Genomic DNA, 15714 nt, shown 5'->3' with positions numbered 1-15714 from the left:
TCATAAAATCATAGTTTCACATGATGAGTGTGCCAGAGAAAGTACATTTGTTTCTAGTGAATGTAAAAGTTTGGCATGATTTGTAGTGTGTGTTCAGAAGAGCAGGAGAGGACTGCATGGCGGTGCAGCAGCAGTGACATGATGGGCGGTGTTGGCTGAGAAAGTCTGCCCCGCAGCCGCCTTGGTCAGCTTCACAGAATCCGTTTAAAGACTTGTGTGGTTCTGTGGTATGAAGAAGAATGTAACAGCGATTGAATTTAGTTCCTCAGAAGGTAAATTTTAAAACATAAAGTATAGCCATGATTTACTTAAGTTTGTTGAGAAATCTTTTTATTAAAAGCTAGGACAGTTTTGTGTGACTATGAGTCAGTGGCTTTTCCTGCTTGCTTCTTCTCCCTTCTTTCTTAATTTTCTGTTAATTTTCATTGCATTGGAAGTCTGTGCACAGTAAAACGGAGGTCAAGCAGCCAAGAGGTCTAATTCTTCTTCTTCTTTCTGTTTTTGAGGGGCGAGGGTGGGCAGGAGGGGGCAAGGCAGGAGTTTTCATAGAAGTAGAGTAACACATTCAGTTTGTTTTGCTAGACACTGATTGTGTCCTACTAACCTAATTGTCCCTTAGATAGACTCTGTTGTTATGACTGACTCAGGTCGTGAGAATGTCGTGGGGCCCTGGGTGTGGGTCAGTGGAGAAGTTCCCTGGCAGGGAGTCCTGCCTTTACCACCGGGCTGTAGGGCTCCTTTCCTTGCCTGGGGTTTAGGAGCGTCAAAGGACGGAAGTGATAGGACATCTTTTAAAACCACTTCATAGTTTACTGTAAACTAGCCTGGAAAGAAATGAGGGTTTTGGAAGTTCAGGAATAATCAGAATATAGAGCAGTGACTGTGGTAGAGCACAAGTGCTAAACAAATGAAGAAACAGCAGTTTATAAGCTTTTTTTAAATAAGGATAAAATATAAAATCTGTGTTAATTCAGAAAAATCTATTAAATTTTTCCTTTATTTAAATAAGTGTGTTTTAGTGATGATTTTTCAGTTAGTGAGTGCTTGTTACAGACAAAAGGCTGTTAAAACAAATGACCTTACAATACATAATTCATACTCATTAAAGTGTTCCCAAGTACTGGCTTGTATTCCATGGGGTCTTATCAGCTTTGTTATGATAGAATTCACTACTATGAATTATTTAGTACAAGGAATGCTTTTTATAATCAGATTTGGAAGATGGGTCCAAGCTATTTATCTTAGCTCTTTACGTATGTCAGTCTTTTGCCGTGGATGGTTATAGTTCGGCTACCATGCTTTTTTCTGGTGTTAACAGCTGAATGGTTGGCCAAGTGATCACGTGCTTTTGCCAGGCCTTCGTTGTTGCTGTGTGGGTAACTGAATGACATGGCAGAATGATAAGGGACATTTATTGTGTTTGTAACAGCATCCTGTGCCCACAGTTAACCAAAACAAATGGAAAGTGTCAAAAGCTTTTTTGGACAAATTTCTTTGAAAGGGGTGAGTAAGGATCACTTGTTTTTTTTATCCTCATAGGGAAATTCTTCTGTAACGATAAACAGAAGAAATAATACCATCTTTTATCTGTATTGAACTTTAACCCTTTTGAGAAGTAGTAATACTTCATTCTTCCAGGCACTGTTTCTGGGAGAAAACTCCCTGTATTTGCCACTCGGAGAAGGATTTGGGGCCTTGCTGTGTCACCGCAGGCTGTGTGCTCATCGTGAGCTTTCCTTCAGAGCAGAGCAGTAACTTGTCCTTGATCGTTCAAAAGTGTCAGTAGATGCTCATGTGAATTTGAACTAGTTAGGTCCTGATTGTTAGACCTGTGTTCTTTATAAATTCTTGTTTTCTAAATTTGATTATTTAACAAGTGTTTATTGGACTTTCATATGTACTGGAGGTAAAAAAAAAAAAAAAAAGGAAGAGACAGATTCTGCCCTTAAATAGTAATTGCTTGTGTTGTTATTGGACCTAGTGAGGTATTGGACCTCAAATGCACAGATAATGGAGTCACTAAAATGCCCTGGGACAAATTACTTAAAGGGGTATTTTATAAAGGTTCACCTGAGTATGAAGCAAGGTTGGCCAGGCAGGCAGGCTAGCTGGGAAGGGTGTTTCAGCTAGGATGGCACACTGTGTCAGAGGCGCACAGGCGTGAAAGAGCCTGGCATTTGGAAGAAGTGTCAATGGTTCATTAAGGCCAGAGTATAGGATTTATATGCAAGCCAGCAAGGCTAAGAAAAGTTTCATTCCTTAAAGGGTTTTAGGCAGGAGTGTGACATATGGAGGTTTTCGTTTGAGATTGATCATTATGGTGGGTGTGGAGAGTAGGAATTACATTACCAAAGTCAGGAAGAACAATTAATTGGTTATAATAGCTGCAAGGATCATGAGAGTCTGGGAGAAGCAGAGAGAGGTTTGGAAGGTAGAATTAATGGGAGTTGGGGACTCGTGCAGGTGAGGGAGTCAAAGGGTCTGTGATGGCCTAGGAACTATATGACTGAGTGGCAGTGCCATTCACTGAGGAGGGAATACAGAGTAGAATGGATTTGAAGTGGTCAAGATTTTAGACGTTCCTGGTTTGGCTAATCAGGCAGAGAGATCCAGCCAGTAGGGTTGGAAATGAGATTCTGGAGCTATTGGTTCATAAATCATCAATATGTAAGAGGCAGGCTATGTGCCAGATGAAAATGCATAATTATTGATTTAAATAATCAAGGGACTTGCTGTTAAAGGAAACCTGAGCAAGCAAATAAGCAGAATTGCTCATTGATCATCGAGCAAAAGATGTATTTTGTGTGGAAAGGAAAGAAGCAGATAAAATAATTTTCTAATCACGCCCTTTATGGTGGTGATTCAGATTGCTAGCTTGATTTATTCCCAGCAGGTAGTACATTAAGTAGAAGTAAATACATTAACCAATAATTGATAAAAGTAAGTCACTGGAACTTGGATCTTCATCCAAGAAATTGGAAGGGATTAACGTGTTGTCTTTAGTATCACAAAATACTGGAAGTAACGGACCAGTTACTGCAGAGAACAAAGCATGGTGTTGTGGCTAAAACAGTGTATACACAGCCAAATTATTGTTCACGTGTGATTAAAAGGGAGTGACGGTTTCAGATTTTCAAGGGGTGGAGAAAATGTGTTGCATGTGTGACCTTTAGAAAAAATACTTACAGATGTACTATAGGAGAAAAGTCAAAACTAAGAGTTTGGGAAGGGGCCATCTTTGTACGAAAGCATTGGGAATGAGCACTGGAGCAGATTAGATGTAAAAGCAGGACTAAACAGGTATTATTCAAGGTTGGAAATAGTACAAAATGCCAGGGATAACTTGGATAGGCTATGGCTATAAAACGTATAATCTCTGGAGATGGAGCATTAGGGGAAAAGTAACGGCATGATCAGTCCTTGGCTAGCCTGGATCGGATTGTGCATCGTAAGATGGATTTTACTTTTCCCTTGATGATCAGCCAAAAACTGGTTAATGGAGGACTTAAAAAAACTTGGACGTCACCATTAGTAGAATTTAAAATAGGAGGGGATATATGCTTTCTAAGTAGCTGGACAGGATTAAAGCAAGCAAACATGGTTCATACGGCAAGAGATGAAACAACAAACCAAACAGGAAGGAAACAAAAAACAAGACTCTAAAAGACAAATACCAGTGAAACAATTTACATTAAATGTGTTTAACGTGTTAAATGTGTTAAATGTATTAAATTTCTGTTTTAAAAGATGGACTCAACCTAAAAAATAATCCTCAACTGTGTCCTGCTTTCAAAAGATACTTAGAACAAAGAAACATAGAAAGGTTAAAAATAAAAAGGTAGGCCAAGATTTGTAAGGAATACACAACAGAAAACACAGAAGGTTAAGAATAAGAATTCCAGAGTAGAATTGAATGAAAAAAAGAAAAGCACTGAAGACAATAAAGGACAGTTTTAAAAAAATTGACTCACTGTAATCATTAGCAGACCAGTAACTATGAAGAATTGAAGTTATATGAGCTGCCTTCACAACAGACTTCTAAGCCCAGTTTTTATATTTTCACTTCATAAAATTAAATGAATGGGAATCTTCTGATTCATGTTCTTGAGTTAGTATATTCTTAATACCAAAAATTGGACCAAACATTTAGATAAAATATCAACCAAGCTATGTTTAACAGATTACCAGAGTTCTCCAAGAGATTAATGGAAGTTCTGTGGAAGAATTTTGTGGCTAGACAGTTTTGGAAAAATCTGTCTAGGGTACCATTTTTGAGGGTCACAGTGCACTTTTTAGCATATTAGGGTCCCCGAGAAGTCTAGCCCAGTATTTGTTTAGCCCAGTATTTTGCAGATACCTTTGATGATGGATCTCTCTCTGTCTCTCTGTTTTGGTTGTGGAATACCAATAACAACTGAGGGGAATCCGGTGTTTTAAAGAACAGAGTTTGGAAAACACTTCTGAATATTGGTGTACATTCTGTAATAAAATTAAGACTAATGGAACAGTTGAGTCAGTCATTCATTAATCAAGGAGGGTTTATCTGAGCATATAAAGGTGGTTTAATAGAAAAGAAAAGATCTAGTTATATGATTCATTACCTTGTTTGGTTCAGTAAGAAAACTTGTATGATAAGCTTACTAGAGCAGAAAAGCATTTGATATCATTTGATACCTAACCCTTCCTTTTTTACATTAAAAAAACTTAGAAAATTGGGAATATCGTTTGATATGGAATATGGTCAGTATCATAATTTGTTGCAATTTCATAGTTCGTCCTTATTCTTATCTGCTATATTTTAAGCTCTTTGAGAGAAGGAAATAATAATTAATTTTCACATTTTTTTTGTCACCCAGTCTAATATAGGACCTTGTGTTTTATGCATTCTGTTGCGATTTGTTAATGAAAACATTATTTGGAAGTGTATCCTTATGTAGTTTTTAGATCAAAATGGATTATAGTAAAAAATGATCTTTTTCTTTATGTCAAGTATTTTTTAAGTGTGAAATACATGATTTTTCAAAATGGAAATAGATACTCTTCAGGATGGGCCTCTTTATGTTTGCTTTATTCATTTGCCTAGCAAGCCTTGAATACTTAAGGTGAATTTAAATTTTGTCTAACAGTTAAGTGACAGGGAATTTTATAAAGGTTCTTGAACAGTAAAGGGGTATTATAAATACTGTTTTTAAAAAGGATTATCCTGGCCAGAAGGATTATCCTTGGTAAAGCAGGATGCGTAAGGAAGACTCCTATAATGGCAGAAGTGCTCATTTAGGAAAAGCAAGGGATTTGGGGACCCGAGGCCGGCTCAGAACTTTCCAGGATGTGGTTGGGTTTTGAGCTAAACACAGTTTTTCTGTGGTCTTGAGGATTGCATTCCAGCCCATGAAACCCTAGCTGTGAACTGTGGCTTTACAGAGCTTGAGAAAATTTTGTTTGTATGCAGATTTCTGCAGTCTTTTGATTTCCAGGAAGAAGCCACAGTTACTCAGGGCTCTGTGTGTGTGTGTGTGTGTGTGTGTGTGTGTGTGTGTGTGTGTGTGTGTGTGTGTGAGTGTGTGTGAAGAGACACACAATAGGCTGAACTTAATACTGATTTATAGGAGTCAGGAAATCTGAATTCTATTATTTTCTCCTTGTATGATCTTGGATAAGTCATATAACTTGCCTCTTTGGAGTTTTCTTACCTGTAACCTGGAAATTATTCCCCCCCTCACTCCACTGTGATGTCTTGAGAAGGTGCCTGTGGGAACTTTTTAAAAATTACAGGGCTTCCCCGGTGACACAGTGGTTAAGAATCCACCTGCCAGTGCAGGCGACACGGGTTCGAGCCCTGGTTGGGGAAGATCCCGCATGCAGTGGAGCAACTAAGCCCGTGAGCCACAACTACTGAGCCTGCGCTCTAGAGCCCACAAGCCACAACTACTGAGCCCATGTGCCACAACTACTGAAGCCTGTGCGCCTAGAGCCCGTGTTATGCAACAGGAGAAGCCACCGCAACGAGAAGCCCACGCACTGCAACTAGAGAAAGCCTGAGTGTAGCAACGAAGACGCAAGGCAGCCAAAGATAAATAAATAATTTCAAAAAATTACAAAACTGTAAGTGTAAGATGTCAGTAAAGCATATTCACACTCATTTTGCTGTAAGAGGACATATAAACAGAATTTGGAAACCCTAAAAATCATGGCAACAAGGAAACATGAAGATCTTTTTTCTTTTGGATTTTCAGGTGAAAATTAAGCATGCAGTTAAAACTAGTATTTAAAAGCCTTTCTGTTACAGAGAGAAAATTAATAATACAGTTGTGTCATAATTTAGAATCAGTATTTACATTGCTAACATTTTGTTACTTATTCTAAAGTGATTTGTTCAGTGTATACCCTGAAGTCTGTTGTTTTAACTGTATAGCTAGATGAAAATATGGCAGAAGAGGTTTGCATGAGCTTTCTTTTCCTTTTAACGGTTTGCTTGAGGAATGGGCAGGCTTTTCTTCACTGGACAGACGGTAAAGGGAGGACATTGAGTGGATTTCCTAAGCTTGCATTTGCTGGACAGTGACAGAGTCAGGGCTAGAATTCAAAATTTTTGTTGTTACCATATTTTCTCCCTTTGGCTACAGCATTTTTTTGCTGATAATTATGACTTTGTAATAATATTTGATAATCATAATAATCTTTTAGGAAGATAGTCCAATAGTGTGTGCCTTTTGCTTATTGATTTACAGATTCACAGTAAGAAGACACAGGGAGTATTTTCTATAAGAGGACATACGATTTTTTCTTTGAAACAACAAATTCTCAGGCTTATTAAATAAATTACATTCATATAGTCATTTACAAATGTGTGAATTAGTAATGGCCTTATAGCTCACACATTTTTCAATGTTGATTCATAATAGGACAAACTGTATAAAGTACTTCATGAACTGATGCTCTAATATGCATTCATAAAATGATTGGTTTTTTTTAAATGTAAGAGAAATATCTATATGGGAAAGGTTAAAAGGGGATAAGTTATGAAACTGAGAATGTCATCTATTTTATGTGGTTTTTCCCATTAACTTTAAACACATGATAGTTCCCTTGTACCTTGAGGTAAATAATTATAAGTTGGAATCTTAGAGCATCACATCATCTTTAAATAATTCAGAAACAGTAACAAACCCAGTAGCATTAACTTAGTTTTTTTTGTGAGGTCAGCTGTGTACTTGAAATGTCATTCTAAGCAAATAAAAACTTTCGCTTCTTGGTATTTTAGATTTCAGATTAATTGGCCACTGACTGTTTCTCAGTAGTGTTTTATTCCGTGAAGACTTTCATGAAGGGATCTTAGGAATGGCTCAGGCATCCTAGGGAGGCTCTTCTCGGGGGCGGGGACTGACCTGCAGCAGCCCAGGGTCCCTGGCTCAGAGGGAACTGCTCCAATTTATGCAACGTGACTTATTTATTTCAGAGGAAATTAGAAGATGTTTGAGACTGGAAGGGACTTTGGAAGTCATGTCCTCCAGTTGTATTTGATATTTTAGGTAACTGAGGCTGAGAGCGTTAAGTGAGACATTACAAAGACCGTGCTTGGTGCAAGTGGGTTAAGTTGTATTCTGCGTATCATATTCAAGTGCTTTTCTTCCACTGTTATTATTTATGTTCGTGAGAATCTCCTTGATAACATCACTGAAGAAGTAAACAGAAACAATGAAGTTCTAAACTTGTAGGGTTGTAGGACTCTTACATTTCATTCAGTGCTATAACAGAAGAAATGATTATTTGAGAAATTTCACCTAGATGGTGGACTAATCCACAAGTTGTACTTAAAATATATTTTGTTAACATTTAACAAAATGTTGTAAAGCAAATCAGTTTCTTAAAAATGACACGTGAAAGGGACAGCGCTTTAATTGAAGTAAAGACCTCATTAAACTTTGACAATTAATGAAATAACTACGTTTGTTAGGACACTGGGTTTTATGTTAATATATCTTTGACATATTAAACAAAATATAGGTAGATGTTCTTCAAGTTTACCTCTGTTTGATGGAAGTAAAGAGTGAAATCATCAAAAGGTGGGCAACAGGGAGAAGTCTGTATCAGGACAGCAGATTAGTCAACTTCTATGTAGTTGACTGTAATGGACATGTTTGATGGCAAAGCTGTAAATCCCAGGAGATAACAGAGATGTGCATAATTTGATTGCCAACTTTCAGTTAGGAAGGTGTTCTTGGACATACATTAATAATGGTTTTGCCATTCTTGAGTTTTCTCTTTTGTTTAAATATTAAATAATAAGTAGGTCTATTTGGCCTCTGTTTCCAAGCGGACAGGCTTGTTTTAATCTCTTAGGCTTTGACCTGGAGAGGCAACAGTTGTGCATAAGTGTGTGTGTGTGTGTGTGTGTGTGTGTGTGTGTGTGTGTGTGTGTGTGTAAGAGAGAGAGATGGACTTGTGTTTGCCTGCTTTCTTATTACAGCCTAAGATTCTGATCATGGATTATGCTTTGGTTTTCTGGTTGGTATTCTTGCTGCCACGCCTGCAGTTTTGATTTCTGTATGTATTACAAGTAGTTAAATAATATGAAAAAAACATGCAGGGATTTTAGGGTTATTTTTTGGAAATACTACTTCTGTTTTTAAATTTGAGAAACTGTGACTTTTAAAACCACTGTTCCTTGTTCCATGCTATCTACTTAGGGACTTAAACACACTTACTGTTTTGATAAAATAGAATCCAGCTGATAAGCAGTGGTTATTCACTGTACCTTGTGAAGGCGTATTGTGGAAGAAGAACTGTGCTGGATATGATGGGAGATTCAGAGGAATCTGCTACAGCCTTTGTTACCAAGGATTTTATAACCCTGACCGATGGTGTCATTGACAATGTGAGGAAGGCCCTTAGTGCCTGTAGAGCACACCGTAGTGTCAGGCTACTGCAGGGACATCAATGGACGGGGGTCTCCTGGGGTTTGGGTGGACTCCCCCGAGGCCCCAGGGAAGCAGAGGGGTGTGTGCTGGGCTGTGACTGGAAGCTGTTGCGGTAGGCGAAATTAGGGTTTCTAAAGGTCAAAAATGGGCCAGTTTGGCAAAAAGAGTGCGACATGAGGCTCTGATTCATTCTGTCTATGGCTGCCAAAGTGGTATTTGTAAAATGGAAAACCAGCTCTAACTCTTCGTCTGAGAACCAGCCAGTCTTCCGAGTCTGCGTTGAGTAGCCTGAAACTTGAGCCTTCCCTTGACTTTCCATCGGCTGCATCTCTGGCAGCTGCTTCTGAGGCCTCTTCACTGGGATGTGAGCTCTTCAATGGAAGGCTCCCTTTGTTGTTCATCTTTTTATCCTTAGTACCTGCCTGCTTCAGAGAAGGAAGTCAGTACATTGCTGTTGAATAAATAGGGGCCTGCAGTTCCAGGCTAAGGAATTTGGACTTTATTCTAAAAATGGTGGAGAACAATTAGAAATTTTTAAGCAGAACGATGATATAGTGAAGGTATTCTAGGATGATGAATGCAACTGATTATTATGATGCTAGCTGGCCTTCTCAACATTATACTCTGAAATGCTTCTGACTTATGGTAAATACACATTTGTAGTCCTAGACACTTGTGGTAGTTAATCGATGGAACAAATCCCTGCTGCTTTTCTTATTTTACTCTAAATTAGCATTTAGAGTCAGTTTTAACCACTGCTTTTTAAGTTCACCAAAACAAAGCAGGATTAGGTAGGCTTTATTTTTTCATTCATTTGGCAAATACTTGAATGTCTGCTTTGTGCCCATTGTGTTCTAAGCATTGGGGGACACATAGCGTGTGATTCCAGTAAGCAAAAATCACTCCTAGAGTGGTTCAAAAATCGTGTGAGGAGAACATAAATAGAAACATTTTCCTTTTCTCTGTTTCATATTTTTCTAAAGGACATCAGAAATCTGGGAGTGTAGGAACCTCCTCTGGACTTCCTTGGACATTGTGTGTATTAGTGATACCTGGACCATTTAACAGTTTGATGCTTAATTAACAATAACTTTCAAGTGATTTAATAATGAGATATGCACATGCCAGATTTTAGTTCTCAGGAAATGTATCAGTGTTACTGGTGCTTAGTACTCATTGATTACTCACAATATACGAGGTGCTCTAACAGAAAGCAAGGTTTTGACTTTATTCACTGGGCAGTTTTCACGAATGGTAAATACAATATAAATAAATGTGCATAGTATTTCACTTACTTAGGCATTGGAGTCCTTTATAATAATCTATGACTTTAAGTGCCCCCTTTGAAGGAGTGGATGAATAAGCACTGTAGAGTTCTGAACTTCATTTCTTCAGTTCATAGGCTTGACTTTTTTCCCGTCAGCCTATTTGACTGAGAGACAGTTTTTACATGGCTTTATTGAAAAATTCATATATATAATAATTTCAATTTTAAATAGTCAAACTGCTTATATATTCATAAAACTTTCATTATTTTTCTAGATCATTCAAAAATTTAGAAGATTTGTGACTAATGGTTGACTTAAGGATTCTTAAGTGAAATTTGGGTTTGTGTCGACAGCAGTTTTACCAACTTTAGAACACATACACACAGAACACGATGTCAACAGTAATAACAAGATTATCCTTATCTCCACTAATACAATGACAAAATATTCTAAGCCAAAATAGAACGTTACTGGTGGTTTGGGGAAAGTCCAGTGACAATACGCTTTTGAAAGGTACTGGGAAAATCCGTATTAAAAACAATGTCTTCACTGTTCTATTTTCAACATACAAACAAGCACGCCTGTGAAGACCGGGGTGTGTTAATGGGGGTGCCCACTTCTCCTCTCTGAGGCGTTTCTTTTACTTAGCAGGAAGAGAGAAGCTTTTTGCTTAGTGATTCTGTATTTTAACTTAGTTCTGTCATGAATGGGAACTGTGTCCATCAGTTGAGATAAGCCAGGTTTTCTGGCGGATAGTTTGTTTTAAACAGGTGTTATTGGTGATTGCCTCATTTTATCTATGGTTCAGCTTTGTGAAACTACTTAAGACGTAAAATTTTCACTTCATACTCCTCTGGGAGGGAGGAAATGAATTCTCCCAATTCAGAATGTTCCTTGGTAAAGCTTTCTTGATGGGTCTATTAAAGTCTTGTTCTGAGTTATAGAACTAAGAATCTCATTCCTTTTTTTTTAAAAAAAATTAATTAATTAATTAATCTTGGCTGCATTGGGTCTTCGTTGCCGCGCGGGCTTTCTCTAGTTGTGGCGAGCAGGGGCTTCTCATTGTGGTAGCTTCTCTTGTTGCAGAGCACAGGCTCTAGGCATGCGGGCTCGGTAGTTGAGGCGCATGGGATTAGATGCTCCGCAGCATGTGGGATCTTCCCAGCCCAGGGCTAGAACCTGTGTCTCCTGCATTGGCAGGCGGAAGAATCTCATTTCTTGAATTATGTGATCTGATATTAAAACAGTAGAAATGTAAGAAATGTGGTGTCTTGACATATTGAAGGTTGCAAGCACCTCTGACCATCCATGAAGTGGAGCCTTTCTGTATGTAATGAGTATGAGGGACAGACAGAACCCAGACAGAACACCTCCCATGTGGAGGGGCACTGCCTGGAATTCCTCCTCTGTCCCCTTTCTTCCCCTTCTTTCACCGCCTCATTAAATGAACTCCCGCTTATCCTTGAGGCCTCAGTGGGAAGAGTTCCTTGACAGCCCCCTCCCCCGTTTCCCCCAAACTCTGGTATATGCTCCTTTATCACCTTGCCTTTTTCACCTGTCAAACTAGCCATCACAGGGACCCTTTCTAACTAGATTGCAGGCTTCCTGAGGGCAGCGTCCGTGTCCGTTCTGTGCAGGATATACGCCCAGTGCCTAGTGTAGCACCTGCATATAATAGGCCCTTAATAAGCAGTGTTAATGTGGTGATGACGGAGATATAAAGGTACCCAGAAATACTTAATCAGTGTCAGTGAGGATCTATGTCAGCGGAACTGGGTGAAACACATCTAGTCAATCTGAAAATAATAGAGGAAAAAGTCGGTGTGATATGTGGACTGCCCAAAATTGAAAAAGTCATATTATGTTAGATTAGATTTATAATCATACTGACTTGCTTCGCCTTGTGGATTTAAACGAACCTGAAAATAAATTGACCAGGGCCTTCCTCCCAATCAGCTGCACTTGTTTTTTATTTCTACCCTAACTACGCAGCTGTCTATGCATCCCTTGTGCTCAGTTGACGGCTAAATTGTCTTCCTAACAACTAATCTTGGGTTTGTAGCACATGTGCCTGTGCCTTGCCTTACTGATCAGGTTCTCCTCAAAAGTTCAACATTGTGTCTGATTTCCATGTTTCCTTTCTTGGAACAGGTGGCTCTAGGGTCTCAGGGATTTGGAAACTATTTTTGTTATTGTTTACTGCTTTGCGTAGTGACCTTTTGATAGCTGCTGAGTTGTGGGAATAGGTTTGATAGTATAAATATAACAGGAGCATATCTCAAAGAGATTTTTTTCTTTGTTTTTAAAATGTTCTTTTCCTTAATTATGTCCAAACTGATTTAAACGTTAAAAACAATTATTCTGAATTTTTCTCACACCAATGAGAGTGTTGAACTGAGTACAGAACATACGTGTGAGCAATACACACTGAAGTATAAGTTAATTTATGTGTATGGTTTTTCTTGTAATCTTAAAAATTGAGACCAGTGCATTTGTGGTAACTGTGAAGTGTCACCCACGGAACCAGCCTTAGAAAGCTGTAAATTGTGGAATTTGCTAAGGAAACAGATATCTTCTTCAGGGAGTCTGAATTATGGTTGTTTTTCTGCACATTGTATATGATACATGCTTAAGGTTTAACTACAAATTGGTGAGGGAATGATGAGGGATGAAAGGGTCCAGAGGGGGGAGAAAGGTAGTCTTGTTACATGTTTCAATAGAAACAATATTGGCATAAAAAATTATGTATAAATATATAAAGCTGGGTTTTGTGAAAAGAAAGGACTCGTTCAGTTTGATTGGTGATTGGTTGCTGGTCGTCTTCCAGATAACTTGTCATTTCTGTTTCAATTTCCTGAGGCCATACCGTTGGGTGCATACTGAAATATTGAACGTGAAAATGAAAATCTATAAATCATTTTCTTTGTTAAAACATGTACGCAGAATCTTGGCCCTAGAAGATGACCTTATGAGAGAATTTATGCTGCGATTCTTTAACGAGCTAGAAGATTTATGTCACCGGATCACCTTTCTAATGGTCATTTTATTTAAACTTATGGTCAATATGTTTAGAACAGTAAACTGATTAATGGAAATTATTTTTATATGTGAAAGGATGTATTTGAAATTATTTCCATAGCTATTGAAATATTATCTTTCTTCTTAGTTTTCTGTTTAGTAATGAACTCAGATGTCAAGGCATATTGGGTGTGTGTTTGGTGAACTAGAACATTAAATCCATCGAAGTTAATATTCTGATTTGTTGAACTCCCTCTTACCTTTACAGTTTCCTTTAAAGGTGTGAAATGCCAAGATACTGTGTGAAGAACAGGTGGTTGTTGTTTTATCCTGTTTCTAGTATTGTTATTTGCTGGCTGTCATGCAGGCCCAAAAGGAGTCGGTGCTAAGACTAGAATAAACGACAAAGCGAGCAAGAAGCTTGGCCTGCTCCGACTCTGAGGGAGCTGAAAGTGGATGGGGAGACGTGATTAGAGCCCAGCGGTTCATGAGAGCACAGACACCAGCGGGAGCGCCAGCATAGCCGCGTTGGTGCTTCTGCCCACGGGTCCCAGGGAGGAGGAGAGGGGCCTGGGTGGTTGCTGTGCTTGCATTGCGTTCCGGCTCGTAGCTCCGGAACCCAGGGCTGTCATTTGAAATAGACATTTGAAAATTTTGCTTTTTTTGGTTAATTATGATATAATTAATCCCTGATTGTATGAACCAATATCTTATACTTCGATTAGTTATATTTAAAGCACAATTGAGAGAAGTAGATACTTGCATCTTTCAAGTTAAAAGGACTAAGGATTCCTCCTAACTGAGTGGAGTGAGCAGTCGTAGGACGCTGCTGAGTAGGCTGTCATAGCTGTCAGGTGGATGTTAGGTTGCACTTTGCATTGTTAATACTGCTTTTGGTTTTTATAACCTCTGGTTGAAAATTCTTTCCAGGGAACAATTTTTATATAGAATTTCAGTCTGGGAGAAAACATCTCATGACTCACAGACCTCTTTAAACTTTCAGACTAATGTTAAAGGCTTTTAAGATGAAGGCAGATTTTGTTTCAGAATATTTCAAAATATTTATTCTTTTGGGACCAACAACTTAAAATTATTTTATTCATTCCTTCAGGGGCTGCATTCTTCTTAGTATTATGCTCAGAATAGCTTCTAAGCTAGGATGATACACTTTCAAAAATTCGAAAAGGTAACTACTCGGTTAAACAGCATTTAGTCGATTTTAAGAAGTTGTTAGAATGAATAAGGAATTTGTATATTAACTGATTTAAAAGTTAAACTTCACTTCAGTTTCACTGATTAAAAAAAAAGAGGGGAAGAGTACCATTATTTTGTGTTTACTTAAATTATTTGTTTTGTATTGCTGTATAAACTAATATGTTAATTTAAGAATACAACACTGTATTAGACAGGGTTCTCCAGAGAAACAGAACCAAGAGGATACACATACAAACACACACACACACACACACACACACACACACACACACACACACCTCTCTGTATATGTGGTTACCTTAACCTGTGCAACTAGCCGTGTATCCAGCTGTATACATACATACACACATCAGATACACATGTATAAAGAGATTTGTGGTAAGGAATCTGCTCACGCGATTCCAGAGGCTGGGGTGCCCCCAGATCTGCCACCTGCAAGCTGGAGACCCAGGAAAGCTGGTGATGTAGTTCTAGTCCAAGTCCAAAGGCCCCAAAACCAGGAGAAGTGGTGGTGTGAGTTGTAATGCAGTTACGAAGGCCTGAGGGCTAGGAGTGCCAGTGGTGTGAGTCCCAGGCCAAGGGCAGGAGAAAACCAACATTCCAGCTCTGCAGTCGTCCAGAGAGAGAGTTCCCCCTTGCTCCGCCTTTTTGTGGCATTCAGGCCCTTGATGGATTGGATGCTGCTCCCCCATGTGGGGAGGGCAGGCTGCTTAACTCAGTCCTCTGATTCCAATGCCTGTTTCATCTGGAAACACTCTCACAGAAGCTCAGAAATCATGTTTAACCAAATATCTGGGCACCCCATGACCCAGTCAACTTGACACATAAAGTGACCCATTCCAAACACCACGGATAATTCTTTCCTATGCTCTTAGTCATACTATTTCCAGAAGTGCTTGTACTGTACTTGAATCAGATGAGACAGAGGAAAATGTTTTGATGAAAATATTACTTTAGCCTTAAGTTTCCTTTTCCTGAAGCTGCATAAAAAATAGCCAGGGATCCCTCTCGCCCACCCCCAGTACTGTCAGAGTTGACGTCCAAATCCACTGTGAAACTTAGGAATTGGGTCCGTTTCAGGGTTGTCGTCTGGGAGCATACTGTCATGTCTCAGTCAGTTGCAATAGACAGACTCTTGAGACTCCTCTAAGTTTCAACATACCTCCATCTTCCTAAGTCAGAGTATTCTGGTATTTTCTCCCAAGACAGGCAAACCAACTCAAACTGTCAGAGTGGTGGTGTTTTTATACCATTATTTTTCTTTAATGCTTTTTAAATGACTTAAGCTTTAACAA

At 38.8% G+C, this 15714-nt stretch overlaps 1 protein-coding gene across 7 annotated transcripts in view; it reads left to right on the top strand.

Moving 5' to 3' along the window:
* Positions 1 to 15714, top strand: part of NEK7 (NIMA related kinase 7) — a 149895-nt gene that overhangs the window by 14411 nt on the left and 119770 nt on the right. The window contains exon 2 of one of the 7 annotated variants that reach the window (XM_060126834.1): positions 14316 to 14390. The exons of the other annotated variants lie outside the window; for them this stretch is intronic. The gene's annotated coding sequence lies outside the window, so the exon portion shown is untranslated. The remainder of the gene's footprint in view (positions 1 to 14315; positions 14391 to 15714) is intronic. 7 annotated transcript variants of the gene reach the window in all.

This window comes from Lagenorhynchus albirostris, chromosome 2, assembly GCF_949774975.1.
Source record: "Lagenorhynchus albirostris chromosome 2, mLagAlb1.1, whole genome shotgun sequence".
In the NCBI taxonomy this organism is placed as follows: Eukaryota; Metazoa; Chordata; class Mammalia; order Artiodactyla; family Delphinidae; genus Lagenorhynchus; species Lagenorhynchus albirostris.
This window is presented reverse-complemented; position numbering and strand designations above follow the sequence as displayed.